The sequence below is a fragment of the Saimiri boliviensis genome, chromosome 2 (genome assembly GCF_048565385.1).
Source record: "Saimiri boliviensis isolate mSaiBol1 chromosome 2, mSaiBol1.pri, whole genome shotgun sequence".
NCBI classification, from domain to species: Eukaryota; Metazoa; Chordata; class Mammalia; order Primates; family Cebidae; genus Saimiri; species Saimiri boliviensis.
The window spans coordinates 26,995,845-27,011,729 of NC_133450.1; the positions used below are offsets into that span (position 1 = coordinate 26,995,845).

Below are 15,885 nucleotides of genomic sequence, written 5' to 3' on the forward strand. Positions count from 1 at the left end.
AAGCCGAGGGTCAGGAAGGGGCAGTTTGCTGCCTTGTATCACCTACCTCCCAGAACAGTGGGAGGCAAGAGGAGGCATGTGATCAGATTTGCATTTTGCAGCCTAGCACACTGACTCACACCTGTAATCCCAGCACTCTGGGAGACTGAGCCGGGCATATCACTTGAGGTCAGGAGTTCGAGACCAGCCTGGCCAACATTGCAAAACTCCATCTCTACTAATAATACAAAAATTAACCAGGTGTGGCAGCAGGTGCCTATAGTCCCAGCTACTCGGGAGGCTGAGGCAGGGTAATCACTTGAATCCAGGAGACTGAGGTTGCAGTAAGCTGAGATCTTGCCACTGCACTCCAGCCTGGGCAACAGAGTGAGACTCTGTCTCCAAAAAAAAAAAAAAAAAAAAAGGTTTGTATCTTGAAATCTCACCCTGATGTCAGTGTGCTGGACAGACTGCAGAAGGGACAAGGAAGGGCCAGAGGAGACAAGGGGAAGCCAATTAGGAGAAAGTGCTGAAATAACTCCAGGGCAAGGTGCTGGCAGCCAGAGTGAGAGAGAGAGAGAAGTGACAAGGAGTGGAGAGGCTGGGCACGGCGGCTCCCACCTGTAATCGCAGCACTTTGGGAGGCTGAGGTGGGAAGACCACTTGATGCCAGGAGTTCGAGACTGGTCTGGGCAACATAGAGAGCTCCCATCTCTGCAAAAAGTTAATAAAGAATTAGCTGGGCATGGTGGTGCCTGTAGTCCCAGCTACTTTTTTGTTTGTTTGTTTTTCTGGGACAGAGTCTCACCCTGTCACCCCAGGCTGGAGGGCAGTAGTGCAATCTCAGCTCACTGCCAACTCCGCCTCTCAAGCTGAGGGAAGTCTCCTGCCTCAGCCTCCTGAGTAGCTCGGATTACAGGCCTGCATCACACTTGGCTAATTTTTTTGTATTTTTAGTAGAGATGGGGTTTCACCATGTTGGTCAGGCTGCTCTGAATTCCTGACCTCAAGTAATCTGCCCACCTCAGCCTCCCAAAGTGCTGGGATTACAGGCGTGAGCCACCATGCCTGGCCAGAATCATTCTTTTGATATCAAGAATAAGACAAGTATACCTGTTATCACTGCTAATATTGAACATTTTGTGGAAGTTCTTATGAATAAGAAAAGAAATTAAATATATGAATATTACCAAAGAAGGAAAAATCATATTTTCTTTTTCTGGTTTGGTAGAATTGAAAACCCAGTCTAATAGGAAATTAGTAGAATTAATAATGATTAAAATTAATGATTGAAATTTTTTAAGTGATTATAAGATAAATATACAAAAATCGGTAGCTTTTCTCTATACTAACACATGGAGAGACATTCCATACTCATGGATGAAATGATTTATTATAAAAATATAAACCGTTCTAAAGCTAATGTATTAATGTAATACCCTTCCAATCAGAATCCCAATGTGTATATGTTTTTGTGTGCTTAAATCGGGATTAAATGATTTTAATTTGGGGGGCCGAGGTGGCCAGATCACTTGAGGTCAGGAGTTTGAGACCAGCCTGGCCAACATGGTGAAATCCCATCTCTACTAAAAATACAAAAATTAGCCAGGTGTGTTGGCATGCGCCTGTAACCCCAGCTACTCAGGAGGCTGAGGCAGGAGAATCGCTTGAACCCAGGAGGTGGAGGTTGCAGTGAGCCAAAATCATACCACTGCACTCCAGCCTACATGACAGAGCAAGACTCTGTCTCAAAAAAAGAAATTAAAAAAAAATAATTTTAGGCACTCATCTTGCTGATTCGGTTGTTTAGATTTTGACATATTTGCTTACTTTTTGTGCATTTGACCTGTCTCCTACTGAGAATGGTGTGTTTAATTTTCCCCATAGGAATGTTTCTCTATTGTTCTTTGCTTTCCCTCTAGTGTCTGCTTTAGATAAGTGTAATGCGTACTGTCTCCACCAAAGGACAACCACTGTCTCGACTTCAAATCTTGCAGGTTAATAATTTTGCGTGTTTTGTCTTTAAGTAAATGGAATCATACAGCATGCATGCTTTTTGGTTCTGACTTACTTTATTCAGCGTAATTTTTGTAAGATTCATCCATATTGTTGCTTGTAGTTATAGATGGTTCATTCTCATTGCTTTATTGAATCCCATGGTGTTTATATACTGCAATTTATTTATCTGGTGGGTAATTTCGAGTTGGGGGCTATTACAGAGCTGCTATGGGAATTCGTGTGTGGATCCTTTGGTATATATTTGTATGTGTGTCTCCTGGGCATTTGCCTAGGAGTAGACTTGCTGGGTCACAGGTGGCAATCAGCTTTTGATATATCATTCTTTTTTTTTTTTTTTTTTTTTTTGAGACGAAGTTTCGCTCTTGTTACCCAGGCTAGAGTGCAATGGCACGATCTCGGCTCACCGCAAACTCCGCCTCCTGGGCTCAGGCAATTCTCCTGCCTCAGCCTCCTGAGTAGCTGGGATTACAGGCACGCGCCACCACGCCCAGCTAGTTTTTTTTATTTTTAGTAGAGACGGGGTTTCACCATGTTGACCAGGATGGTCTCGATCTCTCGACCTCGTGATCCACCCGCCTCGGCCTCCCAAAGTGCTGGGATTACAGGCTTGAGCCACCGCGCCCGGCTGATATCTCATTCTTAAATATGAGCAGACAGCCAAGGTCACTTAAGGAAAGCTCTCCGTGTAAACTAAAGACACAAGCAAACACACACCCAGCAAACACACCAAGGAATATGAGTGTGCTTAGTCCCAAGGAGCCTCACCCGATCCCTTGCCTGATGCTCCTATTGTCCTCCTCACACGTCACTATAAAAATAAACATCGTAAAGTGGCTCCAGTCACCATCACTGGACTCGTAGGTCGAATGTACGGTTGGGTCATCGGGCAGGCTTGTCACATTTCTCCACTTCTTTTGGAACCAGATGCCAGAGTGCTTTTCCTTTTTGGCCTTGGTATCATACAGGGAGACTATTTCCTCAGCTTAGGTACACACTGTCCTGGTTACATCCATCATACCACATGCCACGAAGGCAGTGCTGGCTGCAGGGCCAAACGGGCTGGTTTCCCAGAGGAGGGACAACTGGGAGGTGGACCTGTTGTTTTTGGCCAAGACGATGTTACTTCTGGCTTCTTGAGTTGCTTGTATGACCCAGAAGGCTGATTCCTCAACCAAGAAGTCCAAAACCTTGCTAGGAGGAAGAAGTATAGGGAAATCAGGGTTATAAGCTGCTTTCGGTCATAGGCTAGTTTGGACCTTGTTGGAGATAATATTTTCCCAGCACATGTTGTTGGAATTGATGCAGTTATAAAGCTGGTTCTTGTTCTCGATTGTGAATTCCAGAGCTGTGTCCTGAATTAGCAGACCTGTAGAGATTGTGCCACAGAACTGTTTTCATCTGGTGTAGTCATTGTAAATAGAATAGCTAAGGACTATAGGGGAAGAATCAATGCTTTTCCAATACAGAACCTTTGGCCTGGTGCCAGGGAGGGGTCCTTCCCTCAATCTCCATCTTTTTTTTTTTTTTTAAGACCAAGTCTTACTGTGTCACCAGGCTGGAGTGCAGTGGCACGATCTCAGCTCACTGCAACCTTTGCCTCTCGGGTTTAAGCAATTTCTCTGCCTCAGCCTCCCAAGTAGCTGGGATTACAGGTATGCGCCCCCACCCCGCAGCTAATTTTTATATTTTTAGTAGGGATGGGGTTTCACCATGTTGACCAGGATGGTCTCGCTCTCTTGACCTCATGATCCACCTGCCTTGGCCTCTCAAAGTGCTCGGGTTACAGGCATGAGCCACCACTCCTGGCCCGATCTCCTTTCACTGTTGCGTTTCAGCACCTAGAACAGCACACGGAGTCAGGCACTCAGAAGGCATTCTCCAATGCTTTGTTGAGTGGGTAAGTGAGCAAGTTACCCCGAGGAAGTGGGGCCATTCCATTAATAAGGGTCTTCCATTTGCCAGGACTTTGCATTCCCCAGGCATTCTGAAATGCTGGCAGCTGCTTGTGTTGGCCTTGAGGGCTGGGACATAATGACCCCTGTTAACTTTAAGAAAAAACCATACACAGTACCTGTAAATGTGGAAAGGAGAGAAGAGTTTATTTCTTATAAAGGGGTGCAGCAGGCTGGGGAGGGTGCCTCTGGACAAGAGCAGAGACAGGCACTTCCAAGGAGGAAGGGGTGGAGTAGGAGCTTTATGCTGAACGGGTTGACTAAACATACATATTCAGCAGGTATTGGAAACGGGCTTATAACGTCGGGGGAAAATCCACACGGAGACAATGGATCACTCAGCAAGGCTAGTTTACTTCCTGCAGGAAGGGTACAGCTCCCCAGCAGTCTTGCCACAAGGGCACACCTGAATAAAGGAGACAGGGACACCTGTAACTCCTTATAATGTAGTCTAAGATATAAACTTTGAAGAAGAACTTTCCCATCTCTCACAACAGGTTACAGGAGGAGCTGTGAATGTTCATAAGGTGATCTCAACGCATATGCATTGAACAAACATGCATGTAACATATGACCCACTTGGGGGTGGAGACTTAACATTTAAATGTATTAAAAAGAAAAAAATAAAATAAATAATAAATAATAAATGTATTACGATTAGGTCCTATATATCAAAAGGTCTTTTCAGAACCCAGAAACATGCAAGTGTGCAATCTCCGTAAACTGGCCAGAGCCAGTCCATGGTTGGTGGTCTTATCTGGAGACAGTTACTGAAATCAGTCTCTTGTCCAATCAAAGCTGTAGTTATGGCTGGTGGAACAGGGGTAAGGTGGTCAGCCTCTGTGAGCTAGATAAACTGTAATTTTTCTTTTCTTTTTTTTTTTTTTTTGAGATGGAGTCTTGCTCTGTTGGCCAGGCTGGAGTGCAGTGGCACGATCTCAGCTCACCGCGACCTCCGCCTCCCGATTCTGCTGTCTCAGCCTCCTGAGTAGCTGGGATTACAGGCGTATACCACCACACCCAGCTAATTTTTGTATTTTTAGCAGAGACAGGGTTTCACCATGTTTGTCAGGCTGGTCTCAAACTCCCGACCTCATGATCTGCCCAACTCGGCCTCCCAAAGCGCTGGGATTACAGGGCATGAGCCACCGCACGCAGCCTGCAATTATTTTAATATTGCTTATCTTGAGGACAGCGCTCTAGTTTAGCTGCTAGAGAGAAAAAAAAAAAAACCTTGTGGCAGTTGGGACATAGTTTATTCTTTAAGTGTAGGAGTGGGTGACTTAACCCTTGCCTGGCAGGGCCTTAGGGTCTGTTTATAATTTGATAATTTATTGCCACAAAGCATTTGTTGTGTCAGTTTTTAAATCTCAATTTTAACATTAAAGCTGGTCAGTTGCTGTGTCTGAATCACAAGAGGGAGGGGGTATAATGAGGTGTGTCCGACCTTCTGTCCCATCATGGCCTGGAAATCAGTTTTAAGGTTTTAATGGGGTCGCCTTGGCCACAAGAGGATCTATTCAGTCCATGGGGGGCTTAGAATTTTAAGTTTATACCCCAAAGGACAAGGCAGATTCTAGTTTCTAAAGGCTCACAAAACAGAAAGAGCCTTTTCCTTATTCAGCTCTACTGCTGTTAGTCATTCTCACACTGCTACAAAGAACTACATAAGACTGAGTAATTTATAAAGAGAAGGGTTTTTTTGTTTTGTTTTGTTTTTGAGACAGAGTCTTGCTCTGTCACCCAGGCTGGAGTGCAGTGGTGTGATCTAGGCTTGCTGCAACCTCTACCTCCCGGGTTCAAATGATTATCCTGCCTCAGCCTCCCAAGTAGCTGGGACTACAGGCATGAGCCACCAAGCCCTGCTAACTTTTTGTATTTTTAGTAGAGATAGGATTTCACCGTGTTAGCCAGAATGGTCTCGATCTCCTGACCTCGTGATCCACCCGCCTCGGCCTCCTACAGTGCTGGGATTACAGGCGTGAGCCACCACGCCTGGATGAGCAGAGGTTGAATTGACTCACAGTTCCACAGGCTGTACAGGAAGCATGGCTGGGGAGGCCTTAGGAAACTTACAATCATGACGGAAGGTGAAGGGGAAGCAGGCATGGTCTTCACATGGCTGGCGGAGAGAGAGAGTGAAGGGTGAGGTGCCACACACTTTTATACAACTAAATCTTGTGAGAACTCACTGTCATGAGAACAGCAAGGAAGAAATCCACTCCCATGATCCAATCACCTCCCACCAGCTCCCTTCCCCATCTTTGGGGACTACAATTTGACATGAGTTTTGGGTGGGGACACAAAGCCAAACCATATCAATTTCTTTTCTTCCGTTTCTGCCATTCTGGTCCTTGTGGTCCAAGAAATACACCTAAGTGGGGGGCTGATGGGAGAAGGCCCAAGGTCAGGTACAGGAGCTGTTTCCCTTCCCATCTACTCCCTTCTCTGTGTTCCTCCATAGGTCACACCCCATGTCCTGGGAACCCAGCAGCTGCTTCGTACCGTCCGGCGTGAGAAGGGAGGGGAGCACCAAGGGCACACTTGAGTGGGTCCCCCAGTCCCTGCCATGACATGAGATCTTAGGCTGCAGAGGGGCCTGCGCTCACTTAGCCCACCAAATCCCTTGCCTCTGCATTTAGGAAATGCAAGGGCCTTCACGCTGCCAGCTGCGGGCATATATCTCAGTCTGATTCCCAAATATTAATGATATACAGAGCACTACACAGGGTATTGTGGGTAGGTGGGTGCCTCAAAGATGAACACAGTCTCAGAGTAAGTATGATGAAAGCCCCAAGCACGGATTACTGTAACTCAAGAAAGGATACAGGGGCCAGGTGCAGTGGCCCACGCCTGTAATCCCAGCACTTTGGGAGGCCAAGGTGGGAGGATCACCTGAGGTCGGGAGTTCAAGACCAGCCTGACCAACATGGAGAAACTCCTTCTCTACTAAAAATACAAAAAATTAGCTCAGCCTGGTGGTGCATGCCTGTAATCCCAGCTACTTGGGAGGCTGAGGCAGGAGAGTCGCTTGAACCTGGGAGGCAGAGATGGCATCGTTGCACTCCAGCCTGGGCAACAAGAGCAAAACTCTGTCTCAAAAACAAAACAAAACAAAACAAAAACAGAAAGGACATATGAAAGCAAGTTGTGAAAAGAGTTATTCTTTTGAGGCCTTCTGAAGAGACTGGTTAAAGAAGAGATCTTTGTGCAGACCTGGAGAGTGACGGGGTGATGAGCATCCTCATCCCAGCAGACACCAGGCCCACTCTGTGACTTTGGAGAAGTCCTCTCTCTGGTTTGGGCCTAACTATGGGGAAAGAAATGCTAGATCTCTAAACTACCTTTTGTACCCAAAAACTTTGGTGAAAGTTCTAGAAGAAATAAAGTCGGGGATGCTTTCTCATTGGGCTGCAAAACCCCAAAGAAAGGAGATTGATAGTACATGACTCATAAAATGTTTTAAACATCTGGCCAGACGTGGTGGTTCATGCCTGGAATCCCAGCACTTTGGGAGGCTGAGGCAGGCGGATCACCTGAGGTCGGGAGTTCAAGACCAGCCTGACCAACATGGAGAAATCCTGTTTCTACTAAAAATACAAAAAATTAGCAGGGTGTAGTGGCACATGCCTGTAATTCCAGCTACTTGGGAGGCTGCGGCAGGAGAATCGCTTGAACCTGGGAGGCGGAGGTTGGGTGAGCCAAGATTGCACCATTGCACTCCAGCCTGGGCAACAAGAACAAAACTCCATCTCAAACAAACAAACAAACAAAGAAAACACACATCATTGTGGGAAAAAGTACCACACAGAGTCCAGAGACCAAGGACCACCTGGGAAAATATATCTGCAGCATATTCATTGGGCAAAGATGTCATTTCATTCTTTTGTAAACAACATATACAAATCATTTTCGACGGGAATCATTTCCCCGTCTGTGTGAACATCTTGGTGAACGCTAGGTGATCAGCCTTCATGGACACTGCCCACTCTCTGAGGCTCCTTGGGAGTGCACATGGCTCAGCGATGGCTGGGAAGAGCAGGGCTCTCTTACAGGTCTCTGGAGAGCAGCACCCTGCCCGGCTGCCTGATAGCTGACCCCAGCCGCCGAGTCATCCCTAATCCAGACTGGTATCTGAGGATGAGGGGTGTGGGGTGGTGGGGAGCAAGATCAGGGCTGTGCCCGCTGACTCTCTGGACTGCACCCCATGTTCAAGGTCCCTGAACACTATTTTCCAGTTGAGGCTAAAGCTGAAGAAAACTGTCAAGTTTGTTGAGCTCCAGGCACAAAGCATGGTTCTCTCCACTTCCTGAGCACCTCGTATGTGTCAGACACTGTACTGGGTGCTGAAGGGTTCTGAGAGGAGATTGACGCTCACACCTGAACTTCCTACCTGGGTGATCAGCTTGTTCCAGTTAGCCCAGGGCTTTGCTATCTCCCAGGAAACCCCACAGTCCCAGACAAACTAGGATAGTCGGTCACCCGAAGCCTGGCTGAGCCTCTGTCTCACATGAACAGCTTTCAGAAGTGACAGACTCTGGGCCTTATCCCAAGAGCTTCTGGTTCCCTCCATCTGAATGGGGCCCACAGGTCACCCTGAGGCTAAAGAGGTTTGGGAGCTGCTGATGTGGACACATTTAAGACACACATGGGAAGTACTTCAAGGCACCTAATGGGATGGTTTTGTAATGCTATACAGATCTGATCTCTGGCTGTTTGCAAAGCTCAATAACAAGAGCGAGGTACAGTAGAAAGAAACTGACTTTATTTATCAAAACCGGCAATTAGAGAAATGACCAGATTCATACCCAAAGTAAACACTTTGAATTTCTGGAAAGAAGGCAAGAGATTAAAGAGGGAAACTTGACCGGGTGTGGTGGCTCACGACTGGAACCCCAGCACTTTGGGAGGCTGAGGCATGCAAATCAGGAGTTTGAGACCAGCCTGACCAACGTGCTGAAACACCATCTCTACTAAAAATACAAAAAATTAGCTAGGTGTAATGCATGCGCCTGTAATCCCAGCGACTTGAGAGGCGGAGGCAGGAGAATCACTTGGACCCTGGAGGTGGAGATTGGCAGTGAGCAGAGATCACGCCACTGCACTCCAGCCCGGGTGGCAGAGTGAGACTGTCTCAAAAAAAAAAAAAAAAAAAAAAAAAAAAAAAAGTTGGGGGAAACTCAATCTGGGAGGCAGGCAGGATTTGTGTTGAGTACAAAGTCTGTGTGTCTTGTTTCGGTAGCTGTCTTGGGTCTCGGTTACCTGGAACCTGGGTTGGCATCTTCTCAACAATGGCTGGCTTGTTGAGTAGCTGCCTGGAGGTAATCGCTGGCATTTTGCAGCTGGGTCTCCAGGCTTGGTCTGTCTCAAGATTAACCCCCGGAACTTCTAAGTAAGCACATAGTTAGATACCAGCATATAGTCAGATACACGTGAAGAGAGTATGTGGTGGGAAAGGGAGGGGCGTGGAGTCTAATTTAAGGTTAAGGGAAAGGGCTTCTCCCATTTGCTTCAAGGTTACGTCTTGAAACTAGGGAAGAAAGATGAATGGAGAAATAGGGTTTCTTTTGTTGTTGTTTTTTGTTTTTTTTGAGATGGAGTCTCACTCTGTCACCCCGGCTGGAGTGCAGTAGTGCAAACTCAGCCACTGCAACTTCCACCTCCCAGATTCAAGCAATTCTCCTTCCTCAGCCTCCTGAGTATCTGGGATTACAGGCATGTAATCCCATGCCCAGCTAATTTTTGTATTCTTAGTAGAGACGAGATTTCACCATGTTGGTCAGGCTGGTCTCAACTGCTGACCTCATGATCTGCCCACCTCAGCCTCCCAAAGTACTGAGATTACAGGCATGAGCCATTCACACCTGGCCAGAAGGTTTGAAAATATATTTTGAAGTGAAGCTGCCCAGTTCCAATGTGAGAGGCCTTAAATCCCAGGTTGGCTGCTCTAGCTGTGTTCCCTGGGCAAGGTGTATAACTTCTCTGGGCCTCAGTCTCCTCATTTATACAGTGAAACTGATCTCTTAGGGTTGCAGATTCAATGCATGAAAAGGCTTAGCTGAGTTCTTGTTGTGTGGGACGTACTCAGAGACTTCACCTGTTCCCTTTACAAGAATCCACATAGGTTTGATGTGCTTTGGGAGCCCAGAGGAGGGAGTGCATAAACTTGCTAGGGAGATCCAGGGGTTAGGCATTTAAGATGGGACATGAATAAGAGTTCTGAGGCAGCAAAAGGGGAAGGGCGTGTGTAAGGGCATGAAGGTTGTCAAGGGCTGCCACTGTGTCGCTGAGCAGAGGTGAGCAGGGAAGAAACCCTGAGGGTGGGAACTGGGACAGAGCCTTGTCACTGGGCCTTCGATGCACAGGAAAGACTGGCACATGGGGAGACATCAAAGGTTATCATCAAGGACAAATGGGATCAGATTTGATTCAGACAGATCATGTTGGTGTGCGGGGGTGGACAGGTGAGACACAGTGAGGGTGCGAGCTTGCTCTGGGCAGTGTGGCTGAAAGAGGAAGGTGTTGTCATCTCACTGTCCAGCCCAGCGCAGGCAGGTAAACCAGAGCGGGTGTCTTGCTGCTGCCACTGCCATGTGGCTCTGCAGCCTGGACTTGGCTGACCTTTCCCCCCCTGCCTTGGGGCTTGCCCTGTATCGTCTGCGCAGCTGTTCTCACTTCTTCATCTGATCTGATGGCCCAGCTCCAAGCGCACCTGCAGGAAGTGGATACTTGCCTAGCTTTCATCAGGAGATGAGGAAGAAGGTCTGTGTCACATACCTCATGGTAAAATTCCTAGAAGCCCCTTCAAACGTCATCATTCCTGCCTCAGTTTCTCTTCAGGTGCCAGGCACAAATTTCCACTGTTTCCCTCTTTTTGCCTTTGTGGCTTTTAAAATCTTTCTTTGTGGCCAGGCGCGGTGGCTCACGCCTGTAATCCCAGCACTTTGGGAGGCTGAGGCGGGTGGATCATGAGGTCAGGAGATTGAGACCATCCTGGCTAACACAGATGAGCCTCCACGATGAGAGGGGAAAAGATGAAGACGTGTCTACACCGGGAGGGAGGGAATGGCAGGGAGGAGGGTGGGGAGCACACATCTCCAGGTTTGTATCAGTTCTGCAACCCGAGAAGTGAGTTCTCTTTTTCTCCTTGTATCCACACATACACATTCAGGGAAAGATTCTGATTGGTTTTCTTGAGGCCTGTGTGCAACTCTTGGGCCAATCAGTGTGGCCAGGGCTGGGGCCCCGCACTATGATTGGCAGCTCCAACAGAATCCCATGGACTGTGGGAAGGTCAGCGCCCCCCCCCAAAAGGAGCAGATGAAAGGGATATTGGGCAAAGCAGCAGAAATAGCGAAATATCTGTATTTGTTCTATAAACAGAACACTGGGCTGGGTGCAGTGGCTCACACCTGTAATCCCAGCACTTTAGGAGGCCAAGGTGGGTGGATCACCTGAGGTCAGGAATTCAAGACCAGCCTGGCCAACATGACATCTCTACTAAAAATACAAAAATTAGCTGGTCATGGTGGTGCACACCTGCAATCCCAGCTACTCGGGAGGCTGAAGCAGGAGAATCACTTGAACCTGGGAGGCAAAGTTTGCAGTGAGCTGAGATGGCACCATTGCACTCCAGTCTGAGCAACAGAGCAAGACTCTGTCTCAAAAAAAAAAAAAAAAAAAAAAAAAGAAAAAGAAAAAAAAGAAGGACATTGTAGTCTTTCATAGGCTTTCCCAGAATCCCTCTTTGAGTTTCCAAATCATAGCCAGAATCACAGATTGTTAGAATGTGAAGTAACAGCAAGGGCCATTTGTTCCAACCCCCTGATTTTACTAGGAAACCGAGGCCAAAAGCAGAAGAGTGACTTTTCCCAAGGTCACACAGCTAGTAAGCTGCAGAGCTGGGGCAGGATCTGGTGCCAATTCATGGCCAATTGCTCTTTCAGCTTCTCTGTCTCTGTCAGCAGTTAGTATGCTCTCTGTCTACCCTCCAGCACCTGCTACCCTGAATCGGGCCCAGGGTCTGGGCTAGGGAGGGCGGCTGGCTTCTGAATCCCCAGAACAGGCCAAGCCTCCTCTTCTGAACTCCTCTATTCCAGCCTAGCAGGCTGGGACACAGACACTCTGTCTGGAAGGACTAGAAGGACTGGCTCTCCTGGGGACATCTTCCACTTCAAGTACCTGCTGAAGCAGGCCCTGGCAACCAGCTTGTGGCTCAGCCTCCTCGGGTACCTCAGCCTGCTTGCCAGGTCCCTCAACTCCAAGGCTAGGGGGCAGGGGGTGCTACCAGCAACTTCAAATTAGTTACCAAGTCCGAGAGGAAAATCCAGTCTAGGAAGATTCCCCGCCGCCCCACCCCCAGCCCCGGACCGCCCCCAGGAGAGCTGGTGAGCCCAGGTTAAAGGGCCCCAAGAAACCAGGTGAAGCCAAGAAGGACCCTCCCAACTCAGGCAAGATGAAAAAGGCAACGACGAAGCCAGCAGAGGTGCAAACATCTCCCCCCAAATTAGGTACAGCCAAGAAGGCCTTCCCCAGCAAGGCAGTGGGGCTGGGGACACCAAGGCGAAGCTGGGGAAGGCTAGGAAGACCCCTCCCCAAAGCCAAAGCCATGTACGCCCCTTCCCATGCCAATGGGCTCAGCAGGAAGTCAAAGGCCAAAGGCAGCAGGAGCAGCTAAGGAGACACTGAGGCCCACAGAGAAACCAAAGCTGGGAGTAAGAGTTCAAAACCCACAGCCAGCAAGGTCAAGAATGGTGCTGCTTCCCCCACTGGAAAGGTGGTGGCCAAGGTCGAGGCCCTGAACAGGCAGCTGCCCGGGGTGCTGAGCAGAGGTCAAACACCAAGGCAGCTTCTCCTGCTAGGGGCAGTGGGTCCAAGGTGGTGCCTGCACACCTGACCAGGAAGACAGGGGCCCCCAAGGGCCCAAAAAAGCCCGGGCTGTCCATCAAGACCTCATCATCCAAAGTGTTCAATCAGAGAGCTGAGGCCTAGTACCGGGGTGGAAACGGAGAGAGACGGAGCCTCTGCCCTAGTTTTTATTCCCCAACAAACGCACTTCTCTATTTAATTGTAAGTTATTTATCAATAAAGAATTTTATTTTTTTCCTGCCCCCTGCCCTCTCTAAGAGGCTCAAGGCAGGAGAGTCGCTTTCTCCCAGGTCACACAGCTAGTAAGCTGCAGAGTTGGGGCAGGATCTCATTCTGATTCGTGGCCCAGTGCACTTCCGTCTCCTCTGTGTCTTCTTGGGTCAGGTGCCTCTGTGTCTGTCAGCAGCCCTCCAGTCCCTGCTACCCTGAAAGGTGTCTTTGTATCTCTTCATCACTCCACCTCCCTATCCGGGAAGACACAGATGTGTTCTGGAAAAATGCACTAAGATGCAGCATTTCAGCCCCAATTGTGCCACTCTTATGATGTGATTTTTGGCCCCAGTTTTATTACCTATCAATTAGGGACAAGAATTTTTACTGGAAAGCATTGTTGTGAGGACAGTGTGGAATGTATCTGAAATTGCCATCCCTGTGAATATAATAATATTCCATACACAGTTGTCAAGTTCACAATTACAGGCAATGACTTTACTTAGATTCCCTAAGATCGTCTGTTTGCAGGGTCTCAGCCCCTCAAAATGAATTTTCTTTGCTCCTTACCTAGTTTCGAGCCATCTGCAACTTTTCCTTCCTTTTTACAACTCCACGTGTTAATTAAACTTTTCTGCACTTTATCATTTTTTTTTTTGATATTGATCAAGATCAAACCAGATCAAAATGCTATTTTGTGGCTTTTTTCTATCTGCAACTCCTTCCTCTGTGTCCCCATCTACAAAGAAGCAACATTTTCCTTTATTCTCCTCTTTTTTTTGGCAATATCTTTCATGACTGTTTTTCTGAGCCTGTTATGTACTCAGTTCATACATTGTTTCATTTTTTGCTTTGGTTTTCTGGTTTTTGTCTCCCAAAGATTTCAGTAGTGTATCTTTTTTTTTTTTTCTGGCAAAGAAGCTTACATTCTAAAAAAAGGAGAGATCATTTCTGAAGTATTGCATTGCTTACAACAATGCATGGTCCATGGAAAACAAACATTAATTGATGATGATGACAGTTAATTCTGGGATTTTTGGTTCTCGTGATTTCACTCACTCAAACTTGAATCTATATCAGTTTTGTTGGTCTAATTTAAGATGGGAATGTATTCTAGTTTGAGATTCTACTTGCTTGGTCAGGAGTTCTTAGATATGACACTAAGAGCATGATTCACATAAGAAATGGTTAACCAACTGGACTCCATCAAAATAAAAAAAAAAATTGCTCTGCCAAAGACCCTGTTAAAAACATAAAAACAAAACAAAACAAAAAAAACAAACAAAAATAACAGGCCACAGATTGAGAGAAAATATTTGCAAACTACATATGGGACTAGTATCTATAATGTATATTCTAAAACCCTCAAACCGTAACAGTAAAATAAGTCAACAATTTAATTAGAAAATGAGCAAAAGACACGAAGAGACATTTCACTGAAAAAAATGTGCAGATGAAAAATAAAGACATGAAAAGATGTTCAATAGCACTGGCCTCAGGGAAATGCAATTTAAGGCCACAATGAGAAATTACTACACGTCTATCAGAACAGCTCAGATGCAAATAAGTGACAATATCAAATCCTGGTGAGGATCCAGAGAAACTGGATTTCTTATATATGGCTGATGGGAATGCAAAATTGTATAGCCAGTCTCTAAAATACTTGATCAGTTAAAAAAAAAAAAAAAAAAATATATATATATATATATATATATATATATATGTTTACCATATGACCCAGAAATAGGACTTCTGGGCATTTATCCCAGAGAAATAAGAACTTATGCCTGTTAGCAACGGAATGTATCCGAGTCACACGGCACCAAAGTATGTTACCAACCGCGAATACCAACCGCGAATCCATACAGGCCTGCAACCACCTCAGTTCTTGCCTCCTCAGAAGAAAGAATTCAGTGGAGGGGCATAAGGAAGGAGAGACTGAGGCAAGTTTTACAGCAGGAGTGAAAGGTTACTAGCAGCTTTAGAATAAGAATGAAAGTAAAGCACACTTGGAAAAGGGCCAAGCAGGCTACTAGAGAGATCCAGTGCACGGTTTGATCTTTGACTCTGTGTTGTATACATTGGCATACTTTCGGGGTCTTGCATCGCTTTTTTCCTGATTCTTCCCCTGGGATGGGCTACAGGCGTGTGCAGTGGCCTGCTCCCCCTCGGGAGGGAGCACTATCTGCTAGAGTTGTAGCATCCTCTCTTGGGGCATTCTTCCCTTACCAGTCTAGCATTCCTAGAGTTAAGGGCTGCCATTTTGCCTCTTAATGCGCATGCCTGAGCCCACTGGCTCAGCTCTGGAGATCTTATCAGGAAGCTGCTGATCACCAGTTTCAGGTTTTTTCTATCTTTTGGGAAACTGCCTTTCCCTGGTGCAGGCTGTGACCAATAATTACTTTAGAGAGACAGCTGGAGACTGCTTGATTAGCACTTGATGGATGCCTGACATTCATGGTGTGTGTGTGGTGGCGGAAGCCCTCTCCTGCCCTGCTCCTGTCTGACTAGCTACCTACTGTAACATGTCCACACAAAACCTTTATTTTTATAGCCAAACTTGGAGACTGTCAGCTGATTCTAAACTCCATATGTAAGTGTAACATAACTGGAATAGTTCAAATAATTTTGAAAAAGAATAATAATGTTGGAGGACTATATGACTTGATGTAAAGCTTAGTATAAAGTGGCATTATTTACTGAAGATGTCTGGCATCCAAGCAAAATTTACTAAGCATGCAAAGTAGCAAGAAAATATGACCCAAAACAACATATTGATAAATTAAACCTTATCAAAAAAAATTTCTGCTCTTCAAAATATACTGTTATGCAATTGAAAAACGAAGCCAGACTGGGA

General features: G+C 46.5%; 1 pseudogene; it reads left to right on the top strand.

Moving 5' to 3' along the window:
• The first annotated feature begins 10,205 nt into the window (after positions 1-10,205).
• LOC101029427 (histone H1.8 pseudogene) lies at positions 10,206-12,941 on the top strand (annotated as a pseudogene).
• The last annotated feature ends 2,944 nt before the right edge of the window (positions 12,942-15,885 follow it).